General features: G+C 44.8%; 1 protein-coding gene across 3 annotated transcripts in view; it reads left to right on the top strand.

Moving 5' to 3' along the window:
• OLAH (oleoyl-ACP hydrolase) overlaps positions 1-23,357 on the top strand; it is an 891,885-nt gene that overhangs the window by 33,069 nt on the left and 835,459 nt on the right. Inside the window, exon 1 of one of the 3 annotated variants that reach the window (XM_044067520.1) lies at positions 21,758-21,776. The exons of the other annotated variants lie outside the window; for them this stretch is intronic. The gene's annotated coding sequence lies outside the window, so the exon portion shown is untranslated. Of the gene's footprint in view, positions 1-21,757; positions 21,777-23,357 lie in introns of those variants that run through there. 3 annotated transcript variants of the gene reach the window in all.

Below are 23,357 nucleotides of genomic sequence, written 5' to 3'. Positions count from 1 at the left end.
GATTGACTACATGCAACTTATATGAGAATGATTTAATTTTTAGAGAAATTAAAGGTGAGTTAGTGTAATACAAACAGAAATTGCAATATGAAGTGAGAGGAAAAACAAGATTATGGCATATTTAGAAAGTGAGTCAGGGGAAAGAATTTGATTGAAGGAAGGAAGAAAATGAAGATGAGAATGTAAAGGAGGTAAGAAGTATGAATAGGTACTTGTTCATATTTAGGGATATAGTTTATCCTGGGGTTGAGCAGAACAGAGCAAGGTTTTGGCCAGTAAGTATTTCAGAATGGTTTTAAAGGAATGGAGGAAGGGTGTTGACCGGATGGATACAGGTAAGGAGTTCCAGGCCTTTGCAACATAGTACGAGTGCAGATGAGCAGCAGATTTGATAGGTTGTGGACAGAGAGGAGTTTTTGGTCACTGGGTTGTAATGACTGGGGACATAGTTGTGTAGAATCGTATTAATTGCTGGGCAAGCAGATGGATGTTAGATAATTTTATAGGTAGGAAGATGCTGTGTATATGTTAGTTGATGGGGTAGCTCTAACCAATTTAGGCTTTATCGTGCTGTACAGAGGTGGGTTCTGAAGGCAGTATTTGCTGCAAATTTAGCCACAGCATTGTTCAAGTTTTCATTTTTGTGATGCCTGGAGGTTAGTAAGGATGGGAGTGCCATAAAGTAGTGAGTGGTGGAGGTAAGTAGTGGCAAGCTGTATTTTAGTTGTATTGGTGAGAGAATTTTTTGCTCTGTAAAGCAGACCTAGTTTTTGGTGATATTCTTTGTATGCAGTTAAGTTTAACATTGTCATCTACTGTCATCCCTAATAATTTGCTGTAAGAAGTGACTTCAGTGGTTGTATTACTAAGTGAGATAACTTAACTTTACTTTTTGTTTTTTTCATGAGAGAGGGATTTGGGGGAAAGTAGTAGTTTTGTTTTTTTGGGTGGAGTTGAGCATGAGTTGAGTTACAGCCATGTTTCAGTGGCTGCTAAAGCTTTGTGAGCAACCTTTTGGAGATGTCAGGTTGTGAGATGTGTATATGAGTTTGGAGTCGTCTGCACACTGTATTAAGGAGGTCTGATGTGTTGGTGTTAGTGAGAATGTTCAAGAGGAGGGGACCATGCAGAGAGCCTTGTGGTACACTGATGGTGACTGGGAGGTATGCAGTGAGAATGGAGTGCCATTTTATTGATTGATACCTGTTGGACATGTAGCTTTTGAACCATAAAAGGGTGGGCTGAGGCAGATCTAATGAGGACATTTGAACTAGAAGTTTGCTGTGAAAAAAAAATCTGTTGAAGGCCTTAGACAATTCTCTGAATAAGGAGGAGACTATTCTGCCATTGTATCTTACCATATTAACAGTATCTATAAAGGTTAGAAGTGCAGTGCTAGTACTATAGGAAGGACAGAAGCCATTTTGTGGGTAGGGGTAGGCGTTCTTGCAGGAGATAATTTATCAATTGTTTTTGAATACATTTTTTAAAACGTCTTTATTGAATTCTCACTTGTGACATAGACAAACATATTTATATAAAAGTAATCAAACCATATTAACAAGTTCACATTTACTAACATTATATGTACATTATATTTTATATATCCTGTAATCAAGCAACATTACTTAAATTATTCAATTACTGTCATGTCTTAAACCTCATTCCTCTTAAAAAAAAGTTTTCTGCATGTATTGTTCCTACAATTTCCATTTTTCTCTATGTAATTTACTCATACCCTTTTCTAAAGATCACATTTCCTGCTCTCTCTCTTACAGTACTCACTATTTCAGGTATAGTTGGTTTAGATTTAGATTTTGATTTTGATTTTCTAGTAATTACGCTATCGTCTCTGTGTGTGTAGCAATGAAAAACACAGAGGAAATGCAGTGTAGGCTCCAAAAAATGTATTTTATTGCAGCACGATACTTAGATATAGTGTCATACAAAATATATAATCAAAACGCTATGTTCAAGGACTGATAAAACAATTTGTGAATGCTGAACGTCACTGGTTTAGCGCTTTCACCAACATATGTTGGCTTCTTCAGAACCAGTAAATCTTATTGCTCTAAGGTTTAAATAACTTTTTTGGCGCCAGTTTTCTGACCGCCGTTCTTAAAGTCAAATCGACCCATTTCAATAATTAAAACAACATTCTAATCTAGATAAATCTAAACAATACATGTATATTTCTCTACAAAATATATATTAGAACATATAAAACACAATCCCAAGGGTGGTAATAGAAGAGAAACAGGGTGGTAATAGAAGAGAAACATTGAGATGTTAAGTTGTCAATCTCGCCTTCATTCTTGCTTGATGGGTTCGGTGCCGATCCCTCGGCTCCGACTCGGCACTTGCTAAGCTCGAGAGTCAGTTTTACCAGCTTGAGGCAGCCCCATATCCCATGATGCAAGGCGGTAAGTACCCAGATCTCGTTTGCCGCTTCGCTTAGGAGGTCTTCTTTTTACCAGCTCCTGGTAAGTTATTCACTTTTGTGAGATTTAAGCCCCTTTTAGTTAAAAAAACCTTTTATTGATAGTTTTAAGTTTATTTTGTGCCTTTTCTGACAGGAAATCCCTATCTCCTTTAATTTTGTTAGTCAAACTTTTCCCTATCCCATCCCCCCCCTGTTAGGGTGTGTGTGTTGGTTTTATAGAATACCTTTTGGTATTTATTTAAGTTAATTTTGACTGGTGTGTGTGTGTGTGTGTGTGTTTTTCAGCACCATGTCAAAGGAGAGGGTCTCAGGTTTTAAGAAGTGTGACTCGTGCTGTCAGAAGATGTCTCTGACAGACGGTCACACTTCTTGCCTGTATTGTCTGGGCCCTCTTCACCTGCAGGACTCCTGTGCTATTTGTCATTCCTTCAGCCAGAGAGTCCTGCAGGAGAGACGTAATAAGCTGATACTTAGGGGCCTTCTTAAGCCGGAGGGCTCTCCGGCTAAGTCGGCTCCACCAAAATCAGCAAAATCTTCCAAGGCCCAGGCTTCTGTATCTAAGCCTGCGGCCTCGGCTCCGACTCGTACTGAGTCGAGATTGGCTCCGGCTGGAGCCGATTCTGGCTTGACAAAGCCTTCGGCACCGATGGCTATCGGTGCCAAATCTGTATTGACCACTTCGATGTCGGCTCCGATCGGCTCCGACACCCATGTGGCACAGGCATCGGTGTCGGCTCCGATACCGTTACTTTGGTGGCTGTATCGGCTCCGGCTGGAGCCGATACATCGAGGCTTCCTGTCGGCTCCGAGGTCGGCTCCGACAGGATCTATAGTATCGGCTCCGGTGGCTCATTCCAGGAAGAGGTCGGGGGCTCCTTCCTTTGGGCCGATACTTTCGGCCCGCTTCACCTCTTCTATCGGAACGGAGCCATCGGAGCCGATCTTCAAGGTCGTCCAGGTTGTCAGATCATGACCTAGAGAGAGTGGTCAGTAGATTACTTAAGTCACAGGTACTGGCCCAAATGTTACACAGTCCGTCTCAACAGACGACTGTTGGTCCACACCCCGTTACAGTTCCTCCTTCAACTCTACCCCAGAGCTTGGAGTTGGAGTCTTCGGAATGGTTACTGCTACGGCTGGAGGACGGATACCCCTTCTGTTCCTTCAGCCTCTACTCTTATCTCCTCTTGAGACCTTCCTTAGAGGGATTCGTGGTCGGGCTACCATGGTCTACTTCGAGGTCGTGATTTGCATCGGACTCTTGTCCGCGCCGGCTGTTCCGCTTGGAGCGTGGGCCTAGGTGAGCTCGGCTCCGACATCTGCCTCGAGACTTCCCTTCGGTGGTCCCTGGAGTTCCTAGTTCTTGGAGCGGGTTCTCTCGGACCTGCCTGGGAGGGGAGCATTCGAGGTGATGAAGAGTGTACTGGCCACTGGTATCAGTCAGCAGTCTGTTCCCGTAGCTCCTCCCTCTATAGTACCTGTTGACATCTCTGCCACTTCTCTTGCTACAGGACCCAGAGATCCTCCGCCTCAGGTTTCCCCATTGGGAATTTCCCCTCTTCCGAGGATTCTCCTGATGTTTCGGGAGATCCTCCTAGGAAGAGGACTTGTAAGAGGAAGCATGTAGACTCCCCCGAGTCTGTCACTTGGATACTGACTTTGATGAGTCAGAGATCCCTAGATCCCCTCTGAGGATGTCTCCTTCTCAGACATCCTAGAACTTCTGAAACAGAGGGAAACTGGCCCACCAACAATCCCTCTGAGGATGAGTCAGTATACCTAGAGGCGTTTGGATCTCGGCCCTCCACCTCCTGGGTGTCTCCGCCTTTCGACCCCCTTATGCAGGTTATTGCACGAAAGGCGTGGGCAGCTCCTGACTCTGTAGAGCCAGTCCCTAGGAGGCCTTCAAAATTCATCACTGCCCCGAGTGACAAACAATTCCTTACTAAGGGTGTCCCCGCTGATGCCATGGTGGTGGCTGCGGCCACCAAAAAGGAACTTGCAGATCCTTCCGTGCCCGTCCATCCTCCTAATAAGGACTCTAGGACCATGGATAGGTACGGTAAGCGGATGTTTTCCTCAGCGACCTTTGCTATGCGTTCGCTGAATTACCTATGTCACTTCACCAGACTCCAGAGAGATATCCTGAAGGAGCTGGGAGAAGTAGTTCAGGATCCTACAGCTGCAGGGCTCAAGAAAAAATTGCTTCGCAGCTAGGAACCCTCAATTCCATTGCAAACTCCTCCATGCGGCTAATATCTTATGCTGCGGATGGAGCGAGTAGAGCCACAGGTACAGGTGTGGCTCTTAGACGCCAAGCCTGGATGCGGCTATGTGATTTTGCGGATCCCTTTAAGGCATCCTTCACAAATTCTCCCTTTGATGGGTCAGCTTTGTTTGGCCCTCAGGTGAAGGAAACCTTGACCAGGTGCGAGCAGGACGGCAAGACTCTTTCTGCTGTTGGAGTCCATTTTTCCACCCCTTCTAGACCTTATCCCAAAGGACAGAAGGGCGGGAAGATGTGGTTCCGTAAATCCCAAGGAGTCACGCCGGATTCACGTGGTCAGTTTACCCCTAGAGGCAGAGGGGGTAACAACAACAGACGCGCTCTAGAGGCAGAGGGGGTCCAAGAACCAGGGAAACAGGGAGCCTCTCTGACAAGCCCTTTCAGCATCCCTGAGGTGTTGCCCGGCTGTCCCTCCTTGGAGGCAGTCGGGAAGATTATCACTGTACCCAGAAGCCTGGCATTCCCTCACTCAAGACAGATGGGTACAGTCGATCATATCCAAGGGTTACATAATTCCTTTCGAGGAAAGTCCCTTCCCTCAAGTTCCCTTCCAGATGTACCACCCGGTCTAAGGGAGATTGCAGAGTCAGAAATCGCAAAACTACTGCAAAAAAGAGCCATTCAGCCAGTTACAATAGACCATTCAGAGCCCGGAATCTACTCAAGGTTCTTTTTGGTCCCCAAAAAGACGGGAGACTGGAGACCAATATTGCATCTCAGCAGACTCAACAAGTCTGTCAGGAAGACAAGATTCCCAATGGTCACTCTTCAGTCAATTCTGCCCTTCTTACAGAAGGACAACTGGATGTGCTCAATAGATCTTCAGGATGCGTACTATCACATCAAAATTCACAGACGCTCCAGAAGATTTCTCCGCTTTCGGCTGGGGTCCAGTCATTTCCAGTTCAGAGCCCTGCCCTTTGGTCTCACTACAGCCCCCAGAGTGTTCACCAAATGCATGGCAGTGGTCACGGCTCACCTGAGACGCCAAGGATTCCAGGTGTTTCAGATCTCGACGACTGGCTCCTGTCAGCCACCACCAGGCATCAGCTTATACAAGCCAGGGATTACACAATAGACCTTTGTTCTCATTTGGGCATCTCAATCAACTTCGAAAAGTCATCCTTATCGCCCTGCCAGTCTATTACCTTCATAGGCGCAAACTTAAACACTGTTCGGATGTCAGCTACCCTTACAGAACAAAGAGTTTCAGACATTCAGACTCATGTCAGGATCATTCTGGCCAGCAAGAAAATACAGGCCAGAATGGTTCTAAAGGTATTAGGTCTCATGGCTGCGGCCATTACTCTTCTTCGCCTGGCTCGATTCTACATGCGCCTTCTTCAGTGGATGCTGTTCACACAGTGGTCATACCAGCAACTTCCAATGCGTCACCAGATTCTGGTGACACAGACATGCAAAGAGCATCTTGCTTGGTGGATCACATCGTCTCAGGTTCACCAAGGCAGGTACTTTGTACCCCCATCCCGATAGCCACTGTCACCACGGATGCCTCCCTGATCGGGTGGGGGGTCATTATCAGGGCAGGATGGTTCATGGGACGTGGCAGCCGTTCGAGTACCATCTGCACATAAATGTCCTGGAGATGAGAGCAGTGCTTTTAACGTTGCAAGCCCTCAACGACTTTCTTCCCGTAGGGACAATTGCAGTCCACACAGACAACATGTCTGTAGTTTGGTATATCAACAAACAGGGCGGAACCAAGTCCTACCCCTTGTGTCGAGAAGCTCAGACTATGGCAATGGGCGATCTCCTCTCATCGGTTTCTGGTAGCAACGCATATCCCTGGGAAAACCAACATTATAGCGGACAGATTGAGCAGAGCTAACCTCATGCCTCACGAGTGGTCTCTCAAGCAATCTATAGCGGAAGAGATTTTTCTGGAATGGGGTCGTCCATGTTGCGATCTTTTTGCTACTCCCCAAAACAGCAAATGTCCAGACTTCTTCAGCCTCTTCCTCTATCAGGCCATCCCCCAGAGACGCTCTGACCCAGGATTGGCCCCAGGGACTTCTTTATGCCTTCCTCCATTTCCTCTGATCGCTCAGGTGATCCACAAAGCTACCGCTTTGAGAGCCAAATTGATTCTCATTGCCCCTTACTGGCCTCGACAAGTTTGGTTCCCGTTCCTCCATCATCACCTTTTGGTGCAGCCGTGGCATCTGGACCCAGTGCCAGACCTTCTGATTCACCAATCGGGTCAGCTGCACCGGTCAATCCCTTCTCTCAACCTCACAGCATGGTTGCTCCACTTCCTTCCTTAGCCAGGCTTCCGTTGATCTCTAACCCAGTTAGAGACATCATAGTAGCTTCGCTAAAATCCTCTACCAGGAGGGTTTATACAAGCAAATGGAAACGTTTCTCTTATTGGGCTAAGGCCCAAAATATTGATCCTTTTACTGCCCCTGTTCAGGCAGTCCTGGACTTCTTAGCAGAGATTTTTCATGCAGGCTCCTCTTCTTCCACTGTCAGAGTTCAATTGGCTGCTATTTCTAATTTTCATGTCGGGATAGCAGATCATAATATTATGTCCCATAGGCTCTGCAGGGCCTTCTTGAAAGGAATTTTCCTACTAAAGCCTCCAATCAGGAATCCTCCTCCTCAGTGGGATCTAAATTTAGTGCTGACATCCTTGATTCTTCCCCCCTTCGAGCCAGCTGTTTCTTGTTCCCTGAAATATCTTTCTTGGAAAACTTTATTCCTAGTGGCTATTACATCTGCCAGGAGGGTGTCTGAACTTCATGCTCATTCGGTTCGACCCCCCTATTTGGTTTTTCACAAAGACAGAGTATCTTTGAGAACTAATCCATCCTTTTTACCTAAGGTCGCTTCAAAGAACAATCTGAATCAATCCATTGATCTCCCTGTATTTTTTCCTAACTATTCAGATAGAGCTGAACAAAAGCTACATTATCTTGATGTCCACCGTCAACTTAGATATTATTTGGACAGAACAAAAAAATTTAGAAAATCTGATCAACTTTTTGTTTCCTATGCGGATAATAAAAAAGGCCTTCCTGTTTCTAAAGTGACCTTGTCCAGATGGCTTTCTTCGGTCATCTCGGAAATTTATAAGCTCAGGGGAAAACAGCTGTGCTCAAAACCTAAAGCACATTCAACTAGGAGCTTAGCTACTTCTACAGCCTTTCAAGCTAGACTTCCTTTGGACACTATTTGTGCAGCGCCACTTGGACTACTCCTCAGACGTTTGTTTCCCATTACAAATTGGACTTGGCCTCCAGGGACAGAGCCAGTTTTGGCTCTACAGTCCTCAAGAGTTTGTTCCATTGAGCCACCCAGGATAGAGGTGCTAGGACGCGGTCCCATCAAGCAAGAATGAAGGCGAGATTGACAACTTAACATTAAGAAGTTATGTACCTACTATAACGTTCCATGTTAGTTGTCTTCTCGCCTTCTTTCTTGCGACCCTCCCTCCTTCCCCCTGGCCTGGACAAACCTTGTATAAGAAACTGTTATGCTGAAGACCATTCAGACCTGGTCCTTCTTCCATCTGTAAGTTTTCTTTCTTCCTTTGGGAAGTATTTTATGCTTGGTGCTATTGCCCTTTATTAGCAAACGAGATCTGGGTACTTACCGCCTTGCATCATGGGATATGGGGCTGCCTCGAGCTGGTAAAAGTGACTCTCGAGCTTAGCAAGTGCCGAGTCGGAGCCGAGGGATCGGCACCGAACCCATCAAGCAAGAAAGAAGGCGAGAGAAGACAACTAACATGGAACGTTATGGTAGGTACATAACTTCTTATTATAGAGAAGTCTGGTGGCAATTATTCACAGACGCTTCTTATGCGCCAGGGTTAAATGACAACATATCAACAAAACCCATTTTAGTAAAAAGAAAGATGAGAAGTTGAGTCCAACAAATTGGGACTTGAATAATTATGTGTTGCGTATGATGCTGTTGTCTATTCAATTAGTGAAGTGTATTTGTGTTTTAATATTTTGATGGAAGCAATTGAAACACATATTGAGATATTTTGTAGAGAAATATACATTTATTGTTTACATTTATTGTTTTAATATATATTACATTTATAATTCTATTCATAGGCATGTCATGGTATTCAACAGGTTATTGAAGTAACTGTATATACACTATATATTTTATTTTATTATTTTACAACATTTTATCAAATTTTGGACAACATAGTTTGTTTCTAGTATATGATGGGTATTGTAATTGATGAAAATGGTTTTAGATTAGAATGTTGTTTTAATTATTGAAATGGGTCGATTTGACTTTAAGAACGGCGGTCAGAAAACTGGCACCAAAAAAGTTATTTAAACCTTAGAGCAATAAGATTTACTGGTTCTGAAGAAGCCAACATATGTTGGTGAAAGCGCTAAACCAGTGATGTTCAGCATTCACAAATTGTTTTATCAGTCCTTGAACATAGCGTTTTATCTATTTTGTATGACACTATATCTAAGTATCATGCTGCAATAAAATACACTTTTTTGGAGCCTACACTGCATTTCCTCTGTGTTTTTCATTGCTACACACAGAGACGATAGCGTAGTTGTTGGATTCAATGAAAATTTCTTTCTGTAATTTTTCTAGTAATTGTCTTTTTGGCAGCCACCAGAATTAAACTTAACAAGGCCTTATGTCTGGGAAATTCAGATCCTGTGTCCTAGCTCAAAAAAATCATTTCCTTAGTTAAGCTAATTTGCTTGCCCACTATTCCTGACAGACTATTCTGTAGGGAATATTTAAAGTCTACAAACTCATTAGAATCCAAAACATATGACCTGATGTAGGGCTTCATTTGTCAGCAACCTTTGGGATACGGATCCGAGCCAGCAACTTCTATCACAGCATAGATCCGAGCTCCTAGCTCCTCCCTTTACCCATAACCCCCTGCCAACCCTGACTGACTGACCTCAGATCTAGTTTGCCGCTCTTCAATCAACAGCTAGATTCCAGAGCTCTTGGTGATTCTGTGAGAAAAAAACAGTTTTTAACTCTTCTTATATTTCTTAATCGAGTGTTTGTGTGTGCGTGTTTAGGTTTCCCCTTAACGCTTATTTCTCTTCCTTTTTGGCTTAAATTAGCTTAAACTTTAATTTAATTTTTCCTCCCTGCCCTCGCTGGTTGCAGTGTGTGTGTGTGTGCGTGTGTGTGTGTGTGTGTGTGTGTGTGTGTGTGTGTGTGTGTGTGTGTGTGTGTGTGTGTGTGTGTGTGTGTGTGTGTGTGTGTGTGTAGTGTGTAGGGGCCTAGTGAGTGTGTTTTACTTTCAGTTATGTCGGAGGCCCCTAAAGCCACTTTTTCGAAATGCACCGAGTGTGGTCACAAGCTCTCACCAGCTGATGGCCACACTTGGTGCGTTAGGTGCCTTGGGGTTGAACACCTCTCTTCGGGTTGCACGATTTGCGCTGTGTTCAACCCCAGGGCACTTAAGGATCGGAGGTCGAAGCTGGTTCTGGCGGGCCTTTTGCCCCCAGACCCGCCTCCGGTACTTCTGTGACTGTTACCCAGTCCTCGGTAACGGCCACTCCTGCCCCCCTCCCTCCGACTGGGACTCAACCTCCCACTGTGGCTTCAGAGGTGAGGGAGGCCAGGAAAGAGAAGCGGAGGGAGAAGCACCTTAAGCGGCGGGCCGAGGACTCCTCCTCGGCCCCGCCTGCCAAGCGTGTTTCTCCCTCCAGGGTTTCTGGTTCACCTCCTCCTCTGATCCGATCCCCTTGCTTCTCCCCAGGACCCGAGGAGGAGGTGACCCGGTCCCCGTCGAGGTCATCGAGTCGGCACTCCAGGCCTGCCTCGGTGGCCTCCTCGAGGTCCACATTCAGTATGTCGGACACGGACATGGACCGGATGATGAGGTTCATCCAGGCCCAGATGCAGATGGGAGTGCTCTTGCCTCCCCCCCCCCCCCTCCGGGGGGGAGCTCAACCCCTTTTTTCACTCCTATAGCTCCTTCTCTGACCCGCCTCCCGGGTTCGGAGCTGTCAGAGCCGAGCCGCGTTGGATCTTCGGCTCCGACTATTCCCTCGAGTTTGTCAGATCCGACCTCTCGGAGCCGTGGGCCGAGCTTCGGATCCGAGGGACTCGGTGTGCTTTTGACCCCGTCCCGGTCGGAGCGCACGGGTCCTTCGGATCCGATAGTCTCGGCTCCGGGTCCGATCCCTGCCTCAGATCCGAGTGGGAGTCGGATCTCGGATCCGTCAGAGAGCGGCTCCCCCTCGGCTTTCGCGGTGGTGGAGAGGGTGCTGTTGAGTGGCCCCTGGTCCTGGCTTGGCTCCCCCCTGCACTCCCTCTCAGCTGGTCCTGGCTTCCCTCACCCGGCCTTCGGGGCAGCCTGCTTCAGCGCCTCTAGGTGTTCCATTGGAACAGGATATTGCTGGTGAGGACTTCTCGGACAGCCCCCCCCCCAAGGAGGTCCCTCGCAAGTCGAAGTGCAAAAGGAGGCACATGGACTCCCCGGAGTCCCTCACTGAGGATACGGACTTGGATGAAGGGGAAGGCTCCCCAAGGTCACCCCCCGAGGATGTCTCCTTTGGAGACATCATGGAAATGCTAAGAATCAGGGGGGGGTGGTCTACCCCCAAGGCTTCCTCCAATGAGTCCGTATTCCTTGAAGCGTTCGAGGCAGGGCCATCTACCTCTTGGGTGTCCCCGACCCCTTAGTGGATCTTATAGCCACTAGGGCTTGGAAGGAGCCGGACACTGTAGAGCCTGTTCCCAAGCGCCCGGACAAAATTTTGAGCCCCCCGTCAGAGAGAACCCATTGGAGCAGAGGTCCCCCTGTGGATGCCATGTTGGCGGCGGCAGCCACCAAGAGAGAGTTGGCTCAGGAGAGCCCCACGGTTCATCCGCCGAGCAAGGAGTCTCGCGCGATGGACCGCCTTGGGAAGCGGGCCTTCAGTTCAGCGACCTTCTCCTTGAGGGCCATGAACTATATGGCACACGTCATTTGGATGCAGTGGGATCTAATCAAAGAATATGCTGCCTCCCCCCCGGGGTCCATGTCGGAAGGGGACAAGCAACTGTACTCCTCCCGAATGTCCACCCTACGTTCTATTTCCAACACCTCTGTGCGGCTCTTGTCTCACACCACTGAGAGAGCCGCTAGAGCAGGCGGAGTCGGGCTGGTCATGAGGAGGCAAGCCTGGCTCCGACATTGTGACTTCTCGGAACCCTTTAAGGCATCATTTGCGAATGCCCCTTTTAATGGTTCTGCATTGTTTGGCAAAACCGTTCGCGACACCCTTGTCCAGAGTGAGCAAGACGGGAAGACGTCTGCCATTGGAGTCCGCTTCTCTGCTCCCCAGAGGTCCTTTACCAAGAACCAAAAGGGTCAGAAGAAGATGTGGTTCTGGAAATCGCATCAATCCCAGTCTGCTCCGGACAACCAGTCCTCTCGTGGCAGAGGAGGACAGGGAGGACGCCGCCCTAGTGGCAGAGGGGGTCCCAGGAACTTTGGGTCCAGAGAACCTTTCTCTGAGAGGCCCACGCAGAACCCCTGAGGGGTTACCCGGCTGCTCCACTCTGGAGGCAGTCGGGGGACGTTTCTCGAGACACCTAGCAATGTGGGAGTCCATAACAGCGGATCGCTGGGTGCTTCGTGTTATATCCAGAGGATACCAAATTCCCTTTTTTGTAACCCCCAGTATCAGAAGCCTCCCCGATGTGCCACCCAATCAGAGGGAGGCGGCTGCTGCAGAAATTCAGCAGCTCTTACAAAAAAGAGCCATCCAGCCCATCCCCCCAGATCAGCATGGATCAGGGTTTTACTCCAGGTTCTTTCTGGTGCCAAAAAAGACGGGGGACGCGAGGCCTATCTTGGACCTCTCTCTCTTGAACCTGACAGTACCAGAAGTAAAGTTCCGGATGGTCACTCTGCAATCTATCCTCCCACTACTAAGGGAGAATGACTGGATGTGCTCAATAGACCTCAAGGATGCGTACTATCATATTCTCGTGGACAGACGCTCCAGGAGATTTCTCTGCTTCTGGCTGGGAGCCAGCCATTTCCAATTCAGGGCCCTTCCCTTCGGTCTCACCTCAGCCCCCAGGGTGTTCACCAAGGTCTTGGCAGTGATAGCGGCCCACCTGAGACTCCAGGGAATTCAGGTCTTTCCGTACCTGGACGACTGGCTCCTTACCGCCCCAACAAGGCATCTTCTTTGCTCATGCAGGGATTATTTCCTCAATCTGGCTCCACTCTTAGGGTTGACCATCAACACGGCCAAATCCTCCCTGGCTCCTACACAAGTATTGGATTTCATAGGGGCGAGGTTGGACTCCAGACTGATGCTTGTTTTCTTGACTCCAGATCGGCTTCAGAACCTGAGGTTGCATGTGCAGGCCATCCTTCAACTCCAAGCTCCTTCGGCGGAATTGGTCCTGAGGGCTCTAGGGTCCATGGCGGCAGCAATTCTGCTGCTGCCATTGGCCCGGTTGAATATGAGGGTCATACAATGGACCCTCCAGGTACAATGGTCCCTATATCGCAATCCCGTCTCATCCCATCTCCCTAAGTAGGATTTGCAGAAGGTCGCTCGTGTGGTGGCTCCAGTCCTCCAATCTCCACACGGGACGCTTCTTCTTGCTGCCTCTGCCAGTCACCACAGTGACCACGGACGCTTCTCGCCTGGGGTGGGGGGGGGCACTATTCGGGCAAAACAGTCCAAGGCACGTGGAACGACATAGAGACCTCTTTGCATATCAGTGTCCTGGAGATGAGGGTGGTGCTTTTGACGTTGCAAGCGCTTCACAACCCTCTTCCGGTGGGGCCGATTGCAGTACAGACAGACAACATGTCAGTCGTCTGGTACATCAACAAACAGGGGTAACCAGGTCTTACCACTCTGCCGCAAGGCCATGAGAGTGTGGGAATGGGCGATATCCACCAACCGCTTTCTCATCGCAACGCACATTCCGGGACGGTCCAACATATTAGCAGACAGGCTCAGTCGTACTATCCTGACTCCTTACGAGTGGTCTCTCAATCCTCTAGTGGCAGAGCAAATATTTGCCCGATGGGGGCGACCTTGTTGCGATTTTTTTGCCTCTCACTCAAATACCAAATGCAACGACATTGCTCTGATCCTCCGGGGGAGTCCCCGAGAGACTCTCTAGTTCATGCTTGGCCTCCCGGTCTGCTTTATGCTTACCCGCCTCTGCCCCTGATGTTGAAACTTTTGCAGAAAGCCAGTCGGTTGGGGAGCAAAATGATCCTCATTGCCCCATTCTGGCCTTGTCAGACGTGGTTACCTTACCTATGGTCTCAGCTGATTCATCCGCCCTGGATGTTGGATCCCCTTCCGGATCTCATTTCACACCCCCTGGGTCTTCCAACCCCGAACCTGGCCAACCTAAAGCGGACTGCTTTGTTGCTCCAGTTCCACTCCTGATAAGGACTCCTGGAATTTCATCTCCAGTCAAAGCCATCCTAGTAGCAACGCACAAGCGGAAACGTTTTTCCATTTGGGCGGAACACCGTCATTTAGATCCTTTCACGGCGCTGGTAGCATCGGTTCTAGATTTTCTATCTTCTCTCTTTCACCAGGGGGCTAGTTCTTCCACGGTCAAAGTGCAACTTGCAGCAATTTCACACTACCATGTAAGTCAGGAGTCAGGGCCGCTCATTACTTCCAAACTGTGTAAGACCTTCTTTAAGGGTACCTTCCTTCTTAGGCCCCCGGTCAAGGAGGTGGTACCCCCATGGGATTTATCTCTAGTTTTACAGGCCTTGACTAGCCCCCCTTTCGAGCCGGCGGCCACTGTTGATCTTAAATACCTCTCTTGAAAATGCCTTTTTGGTGGCCATAACCTCAGCCAAGAGGGTCTCGGAACTCCAGGCTCTCTGTGTCAAACCACCGTATTTGGTCTTCCACCCAGACAGAGTTCACCTCAGGATCAATCCGTCTTTCCTACCTAAGGTATCATCGGAAACTAACATCAATCAATCTATTAATCTTCCAGTATTCTTCCCCAACTATCAAAACAAAGGTATAAGCTGCACTCTTTAGACGTGCACAGACAACTACGTTTTTATACTCATCGAACTACTGGTCATAGACAATCCAATCAGTTGTTTGTCTCCTTTGCCAAAAACAACTTCGGCAAGGCGGTTTCTAAGGTAACCCTCTCCCGATGGATATCTAATTGTATTCTCTTAACATATTAGAGCTCGGGAAGGCCTGCACCTCAGGGAGTCCGTGCTCATTCTACGAGGGCCATTGCTACATCGGCTGCTTTCAAGGCTAGAGTTTCTCTGGATGACATTTGTTCTGCAGCCACTTGGGCTTCATCTCCTACCTTTATTAGCCACTACAAAGTAGATATTGTCTCCCGGGGTAGGGCGTCATTTGGCTCTGCAGTGCTCCGGAATATTCTTCCATGAAGGCCACCCAAGATTTAGGTAGCTGGGGACTCTGTCCCAAAGGTTGCAGACAAATGAAGTTCTACTTCAGATTAAGAAGTTATGTACTCACCATAACGTTCCATCTGAGTAGGTATCTTCATTTGTCTGCAACCATCCCCCCCTCCTTCCCCCTGACCAAAATGATCCTACTTAGGGTTCTTTAGATTAGTTCCCTCTGGGACACAGTACTAGCTGTGCTATGGGGCAAACTTGATCTGAGGTCAGTCAGGGTTGGCAGGGGATTATGGGTAAAGGGAGGAGCTAGGAGCTCGGATCTATGCTGTGATAGAATTTGCCGACTCTGATCCGAGATCGGATCCGTATCCCAAAGGTTGCAGACAAATGAAGATACCTACTCAGATGGAACGTTATGGTGAGTACATAACTTCTTATTCCCAGTTACCTCTTTCTTAACTATCACACCTCCAACATCCGCATTTGCCTGAGGAAAAACTTGTTGGAATCTGCTTGACGTATAAAAATGTCTATGCAAACACTTCCAGGAAAAATTCCTAAATCTAAATTTTGTCGCATGTTTGGGAGCCATACATATGCCCTCCCATTGTGTCTTTGTGAATTGCCTATCTAATCTCTCTTCTCAATTCTTGTATTTATTGTGCAATATTTATATGCCGTACTAATTATCCCATTTTAACAGCAGCTTCTGCTTTCTAGATTCAACTAAAAACTCAAAACAGTGTGTTTCTTTCATTTAGGATTCCACTGTTCCTTTTTCTATGTCTGTACTCTGATAGCAATCCCTGATAGGGAAGGCAATCACTAGCCTGCATTCCAAATGTCTTCTTGGCCTCTTCCTATTCTGTTACCTTTCCTTCTCTAATTATTTGTTCTCAATATCTTGTTTCTTTTGCCACCTTCTTCCAGTAAATTCCACCCCCTCTTCTCTATTGTCTGTGCTATAATTGCAGTCCTCTCTATCAGCAGAATGTTTTCTGCATTCCCATGTTAGCTTAGTTTTTAGTATACTTTATGCTACATTATGAATAGAATATTCTGTATGACTGTTATTATAAGAATCTGCATCTAAGATCCCATTCTTTCCTTATTTTTTTTGTTAGCCCCCTGCTTCATCATCATCATCACTTTCCACTTTGAATTGTAGTTTTCTGCTTGTGTTGTATATGAGAGCCTTAACTGTGTAGCACTAAAATATCAGTTCAGATCAGGCAATCCTAAACTTCCTTCTTCTAGTGGTAGGATCAGCTTACTCTACTTGACTCTTGCCCTCTTCCACTCCCAAATAAAATCCTTTGATTTTTTTTTTTTTAATTAATTACTAGCCACAAATTTCCCTCTGACTAAAAATATGACTGACCTGTCTAAAGGGACTTAAAACATTTTTACTGCTTGTATCTTGCTATCCATATCCATTCCATTTTCAAGTATTTGTATTATCTTTTGCTTAGTCTTTTCCCCACATATCCTTAACAGAATCCCTTTTAATCAATTTTCCTAAATACCTAATTTTATCATATATCCGCGGTGGTGGTGCTGCGGTAGCGTTGTCACCTCACAGTAAGACGCTGTCCGGTTCGATTCTCAGCTAGAGCGTCTTCTGCGTGGAGACATGCATGAATGGGCGTGCCTTCGTTGAAGGTTGTGCGTCAGGCCTGGTAAGCCGGTACATAAAAATCAACTGCCAATCATTAGCGGACCGGAGTTCCGCTGTGGCGACCCCTAACCGGGAAAAGCCGAAAGACACAAACAAACAAACAAACCTAATTTTATCATATCCCAATAAATATGGGTATTGTTGGACCAATGCATGAGTGGGCACATAGTTTATACCTTTAGCCTTTGTTTTATCTTTTTTAATTTTATATCTCAAAAAAAATGGAACTGTCTCAGAAGATTCCACAACACTAAGATGTCCTTTTCTAGTTTCACCATTTGCAAAATAATATTATCTGTGAATAAAGCCAACTTTTCTTGAATACCGTACAGATTATATCCATGAATTTCTGAGTCCCTTATTTTGTTTGCCAGTAGTTCTAAGTGTAACACAAATAACGAAGGGGAAAGGGGATACCCCCACCTGGTTCCTCTGTTCGGAAACAACTGATCAGAGAAAACCCTCACACTTTGATTTTTGTCTCAAATCCCTCATATATTCTTCTTATTAACCTTATTATTGCATAAGGGAATACAAATGATTCCATTGCCCTAATCATAAAATCCCAGCTTACTCTGTTGAATGCTTTCTGTGCATACGATCCATCAATAACAGTGGTATTCCATCTTTAAATAACCGGTACAATGCTACTTTATTCACTAATGTGAATATTGTTGCCTACTGTCTGTACTTTTAAATCAGTAACCTGTTTGGCAAGAAACAAACTTGCTGTAACCGAGGAATACAAGCGACTCTGTGTTTCTGTATAATACCACTGTTGTTATTCCTGACTTTTAGTCTAGAATACTAAATAGTGTGTAACGTCTTAGTAGTTACTGTGTTTCTGTAGAGTATCACTGTTGTTATTCCTGTCTTTTAGTGGAGAATGCTAAATTGTGTGTAGCATCTTAGTAGTTACTGTTTCTCTTCATAACCTTTATAACAGTAGAGAATAATGTGGTGTATGTTATAATAGCTTGGTATCAACTGCAGTTAGCCTTTTTTTTTTTTTTTCACTGCTTTCCTTGCATTTTGTGTTGCTCAAAGAATTGTGCTGTTTCTTACAAGGTATGCTGCCCCTCCCCTGCATCCTCTATCGTCTTAGTTACTTGGTAATCAGAGTGTTTTAAAACATCAGACCTAATATTTACCTACTTTTCCTTTTTATTTCCAGTCCCCTCAGCAAAAGTTTTATTCTGTGTCATGGCCAGCCTCCAATAAACCAAAGGCTGTCTGGTTGCCCTGCACTGTGAGACCCTGCTTTCAGTGGAACGCTAAAGTGCTTTCAGCTAAGCTAGTGTATGTTAAAGTTGTATTTAATCTGTCCTTTAAACTGAAGACATTTTGCTATTGTCTGTTGGTCCCCCCCCCCCCCATTTTTCTCTTCCTATTGTACTCCTAGGTCATTTACTTAAAACTACTTTCTTTCTCTTGGAAAAGGTTTACCTATGTACTTGCAGCCTATACTTATAATGTTTTTCCCTATAGAAGTGGTGGTCCTTTTCAATACACTGTACTAGATCAGTAGCACAAGGTTTCTAGTTATTAGGAAGATACTGCGATACACTGACCTGGAATTGACTAAGCTTGGTTTTCCTGACTGTGTGTTTTTTTTTTTTTTTTTTTGGAAGCTGGCATGGGCCAGTTTTTCTGCCCAGCCTCTCATCAAAAGAAAACGCATCAATTCCTTTGCAAGTATTTCTTCCTAAAAGTACTTCAAAGCACAATACTACTCTGATATTCACCCCAACCCAGGCCCTTGCCAACAGCACTCCATACTTATACAGCACACCCCCTTTCCAACTGCCTCACAAATAAGTCATTACTATCACAAACCTCCAACAATCTATCTTTTTTTGTCAATGAATATACAAAGCATTGTCAATAAAAACACCCTCCTTCATGTCTGGATTTCTCAATATAACCCACATATAACTGCCCTATGTGAGACATGGCTAAAACCTCATATTACAAACTGGGAAAATCTCCCTCCTGGTTATAATATTGTTTGACTGGAAAGAAGTAAAAAAAAAGGGGGGCGGTGGAGGAGTAGCTATACCAGCTCTGTCTCTCCCCCTCTCAACAGATCTCCCTGATTTCTTCCCTGCCTAAATACTTGTAGCAACTTGTAACCTAAATTAACACAAACAAATTGTCATTGCAGCAATCAACATACCCATAGGTAAAAAAAAAAAAAAACATACTCAAGCAATTTCTTTCTTGGATTTCTATATCCATTCCCATTGAAGCCGTCATCCTTGGGGATATGTATATTGACTGGAACCTTGTTAATACTGCATCCCCTAGCTACTCTATAAACCTTTATGGCTTTATCCAGCTGATCACCTCACCTACGCACCAGCAAAAAAATTCCAGAATGGCTTGGTCTTCGACTGGATATTAGTATCCAACCCCCATTGCTATCATAACCCTTCCACCCTACATAGCTCCCTTAGTGACCACCTGTCTACCTCAGTAGTAAGACACTCTCTCAGTGTTAACAAGAGCCACCAATACAAATAGTCTTGTAACCTTAAAAACTACAACCCTTTCACCCTAAACTAATTATTGTCCACTGTAAACTGGTTATTCCTACACACATTACCTCTTAATGGGGCTGTCCAAAACTTCAACAGTATATTCCTAGAAACCCTTAACACACCAACTCCCAGTAGAAAAAAAATTAGGCTAAAATCTAATTATGCACCATGGCTAAACCAGGCAGCTCAATCACTTATGAACAAGGGAGACCATGCCTGGAGAGCATGGAAAAAAAATAACAACTCAACTTTCCACCTGAACTTATATAAACAGCTTCGCAACCAAGCAAAAAAAAAAAGCAGGTCCTACTAGACAAAAAAAAAAAAAAAATGTTATCAAAAATCTCTGAGCAACCCACATTCCAACCCAAAGAAATTCTGATACTCAAACAAATTACTATCTCCAGGGAACCTCTCTTCACCAAACCCCTTTCCTAACAAACCTTCTAATGAAACTGGAGTCTATATTAGAAGCTCGAAGGTGTACTTAGCCGAATTCATAAACGCCGACGCATCTTCATCGAACCGCGAAAACATAGATCGTCCTGAAGTGCGAAATCTGAAACATTGAATAGTCATGGTTGGCCCTTCTGCAGTATAGCTCCGTAAGGTAACTGGGCGATATTACGGACCTTAGGGTTAGGGTGCAGGTTAAGGTAAATGCATAGATGGTAATGTATGTGAGATTTAATGTAGGGTTAGAAGTAGGGTTTTGTTAAGTGTATGTATGTGGATTATTTAGTTTGTTTGGGTATAGCTTCTTAAGGTAAGTGGGCGATAGTTACAGACCTTAGGGTTAGGGTGCGGGTTAAGGTAAGTGCATACATGGTGGTATATGCAAGATTTAGTGTAGAGTTAGAAGTAGGGTTTTGGTTAGTGTATGTATGTGGTTTATTTAGTTTGATTGCATAGGTAGTATGTAGCGGGCGGTGGGGTTGGACAACTATGACAGTTCGAGTTTTTGAGTTTCGCTGTTTAGGGCGTTCGGTGTGTTCACAGAATATGTGTCGGTGTTTTAGTATTCGGTGACTAGGGCTTTCGCGCTTTTAATATAGACCCATGAAGCTGCAACCATACTTAACAACTTTTTCATCTAAACAATAGAAAAGCTTACTAAACCAAAAACTCTTGATATTAAGACTCCACCTCCCACCTCATTTCTTCCGTCATTCTCCCTAGCACCTATAGCAACTTCTTTCATCAGATCACTTCTTAACAAATTCAAACCCTGTTCCCCATCAGCCGACAAACTCCCTCCTTTATTTCTCAAACATGCAGCTGAATCCATAGCATACCCTGTATCTATACTTTTCAATAGATCCAAACAAGAAAATACCATACCAGATATCTGGAAAAAATTCTTCATAATACCCCTCCGCAAGAGAGGAAATTCTACAGAACCCTCAAATTACAGGCCTATTGCCATATTATTCCCCTTGTCTAAGATACTGGAAAAATGTATACATAGACAAATATTAAACCACCTCTTACAGACAAACCTAATTACACCCACACAGCACAGTTTCTGTCTCTTGCACAGTACTACCACTGCCCTGTCTTTCACACACAACATTGCCCAAGCCAGAGATGTTGATAAACTCATATCAGCTCATATCAGCTCTATTCCTCGACCTATCCAAAGGATTTGGTACTGTTTCCCATCCCATCCTCCTAAACAAACTTTCCAACCTACTATTCTTTACCTCCACCACCTCCTGATTTAACAGATCCCTGTCTAACAGACATCAGTCCATCAGATGGCAAACATCCTTCTCCCTTTTCTGTCTTGTTAAGACCAGGGTTCTATCCTGGGCCCCCTACTTTTTAATATATTTACAAATTACCTCCATGTCTCCTGCCCCCACTCTACCTTAATACAGTACGCAGATGATTCCACAATTATTAACACCTCCGACAATATACAAAATTTCCACACTGTCACTCAACAATCTCTTAGGTTTGCATCTTTGCTAATAAAGGTCTGGGCTGCTTTCACATGTCCATAATTGGAGTATACAAACAGTGTGCCCATTCAAATAACATTTTCCTGCTTTGAAATACCAGACCATTTGCTTATTTGTGCCTTCATAAAATTAATACAGTATGTCCTTTCTGTTTTTTTCTGGTAAGCAGAAAATGTCAATTTTTCTCTGTGTGCTCTCTCCTCTAATTCTACCATTTTTTGAAACATTTCTTCTTGAGCAGTCTAATACTCAGCCAACCTTTTCTTCATTTCATCCTCTGATTTTTTTGCAGTTTTATTAGCTCATCTGAATATCTGTGTAAAGCTTCTTCCATTGTTTCCAGCCTTTTGTTATTTGAGTCGATGTTCTCCTTCAGTGTTTCATTCATTTTAATCAGTTCTGAGTACATTTTACTTTTTTCCTCTAGATTACTGGAAGCCATGTCATGTACTAAAGCTGGACCCTGAACTGTTTTGAACTGCAGCTGCAGGATTCTTCATGGTCAGTGTTTTCTCTTCAAATAAATACAGGTGTCACATCACATTTTCTGGTTGATTTTTCCTCAGTCTGCCTTAGTTTCTTCTTTGTAGGCATCCAGGCAGTGTACTTACTAGCCAGTAACTGAATTTTACTCATGCTGACAACATCACTACCTATTTCTCGGCTTCTGTTTTCACAGTGGGAGAGCTGAAGTTAAGTTGTTGATCTGTGTGTAACTATCTTGTAAGTCCTACATTTTTAAATTATTTTGGAGTGGGGGGGACAAGACAGCTGTGAGTCTAAAATTAGCAATGTCTGATGAATTTCATCCTTTGTGTAGAGGGATAATGTGTGATTTTTTTTTCAGAGAGAGAGAACATCTGATTTCTAGGTTGACCTATTTATAAAGATGAAGACAGGACAGGCAATGCTATCAACTGCTATTTTAAAGTACCCACTTGGAAGGTCATCAGTTGAAGTAGAGCATGATTTATGTTGGAGTAGTTTTATATAGGGTGTGGGCACAGGTTTGAAGGTTTGTGTGTGTCCCAAAGTCCCCGACTGCTGGGTCGACCCTTAGGAGTGTATTGTCAATATGATAGTTACCAATGGCATACCTCTCAACCTGGAAACATCAAAACTCTGGACAAAGGGCCATACAAAATAAGTACAAATCTGTACACTGATTAACATAAAATCTGCATACATAATTATGTAACCCTGCCTACTCCAATGGAATTGCGGGATACCAACTTTCAAACGCAAACTGAAGAACAGACAACCAAAATATGGCCCCAGACCCTGTAGTAAAGGGTAACCATTTTTTTAATGTGTAGCAATTATGTTCACCGGGAAGGGAGAAGATGATGAACCTTAAGATTTTGTTTTTGGTGACTTGCAGTATGTGTGTTTTGTGGTAAAAGTAGGGCATTTAATGGTAGGCAATATTCTAATCTTAACAAAAGAATATTATAGTTTGTTAGGACCTCCAAAAGTCATTCTCCATGGCCTACTGATCAGTGGTGTAGCTAGAGTTTGTGCTGCCTGGGGCTGTCTTTGAGTTTGCTGCCCTTCCCCCTCACAAAATCATGGTTGAATGCCCCCCCCCCATACACAGCCCTCCCCCCTGCAGCCATTCCTATGTTCCATTACTTGGCTGTTTCACCCCGTTTATCATAAACACTAATGTGCATACTGCTTTACTTCTACAATGATTATTTGGATTTAAGTTGAAACTTTTATTTTACATTTTGTAGCACAAACACTAATGGATATCTGCTAAGCAAAGCAATACAGTCTCACAATGAAAATAGACTTAGCATTAAAACTACTCTGCTCTTAAAAGTAAACTCACATTCATTGAACCAGCATTGAAACGCACATTCAAAGAAAATGCATCTGGTTAGTAGCATATAAAGCTTACCTTGAGCTGTTTTGAAATCCTAGGCCCCTTGCATAAGAAACATACAGCACACTTGTGAGAGCGTGTTTTAAATTGATTGTTTTGAACATTTTTCCAGTAAGCAATGAAACAAAATGCATGAACCAATAATGACAAAACTGCCCAATTCAGAACATTTCCATCATAAAAGTCTACTCAAA

Source organism: Protopterus annectens, chromosome 3.part1 (assembly GCF_019279795.1).
Source record: "Protopterus annectens isolate FY-2018-M chromosome 3.part1, PAN1.0, whole genome shotgun sequence".
Classification (NCBI taxonomy): domain Eukaryota; kingdom Metazoa; phylum Chordata; order Ceratodontiformes; family Protopteridae; genus Protopterus; species Protopterus annectens.
Note: the sequence above shows the minus strand (reverse complement) of the source record. Positions and strands in the feature narration are given on the sequence as shown.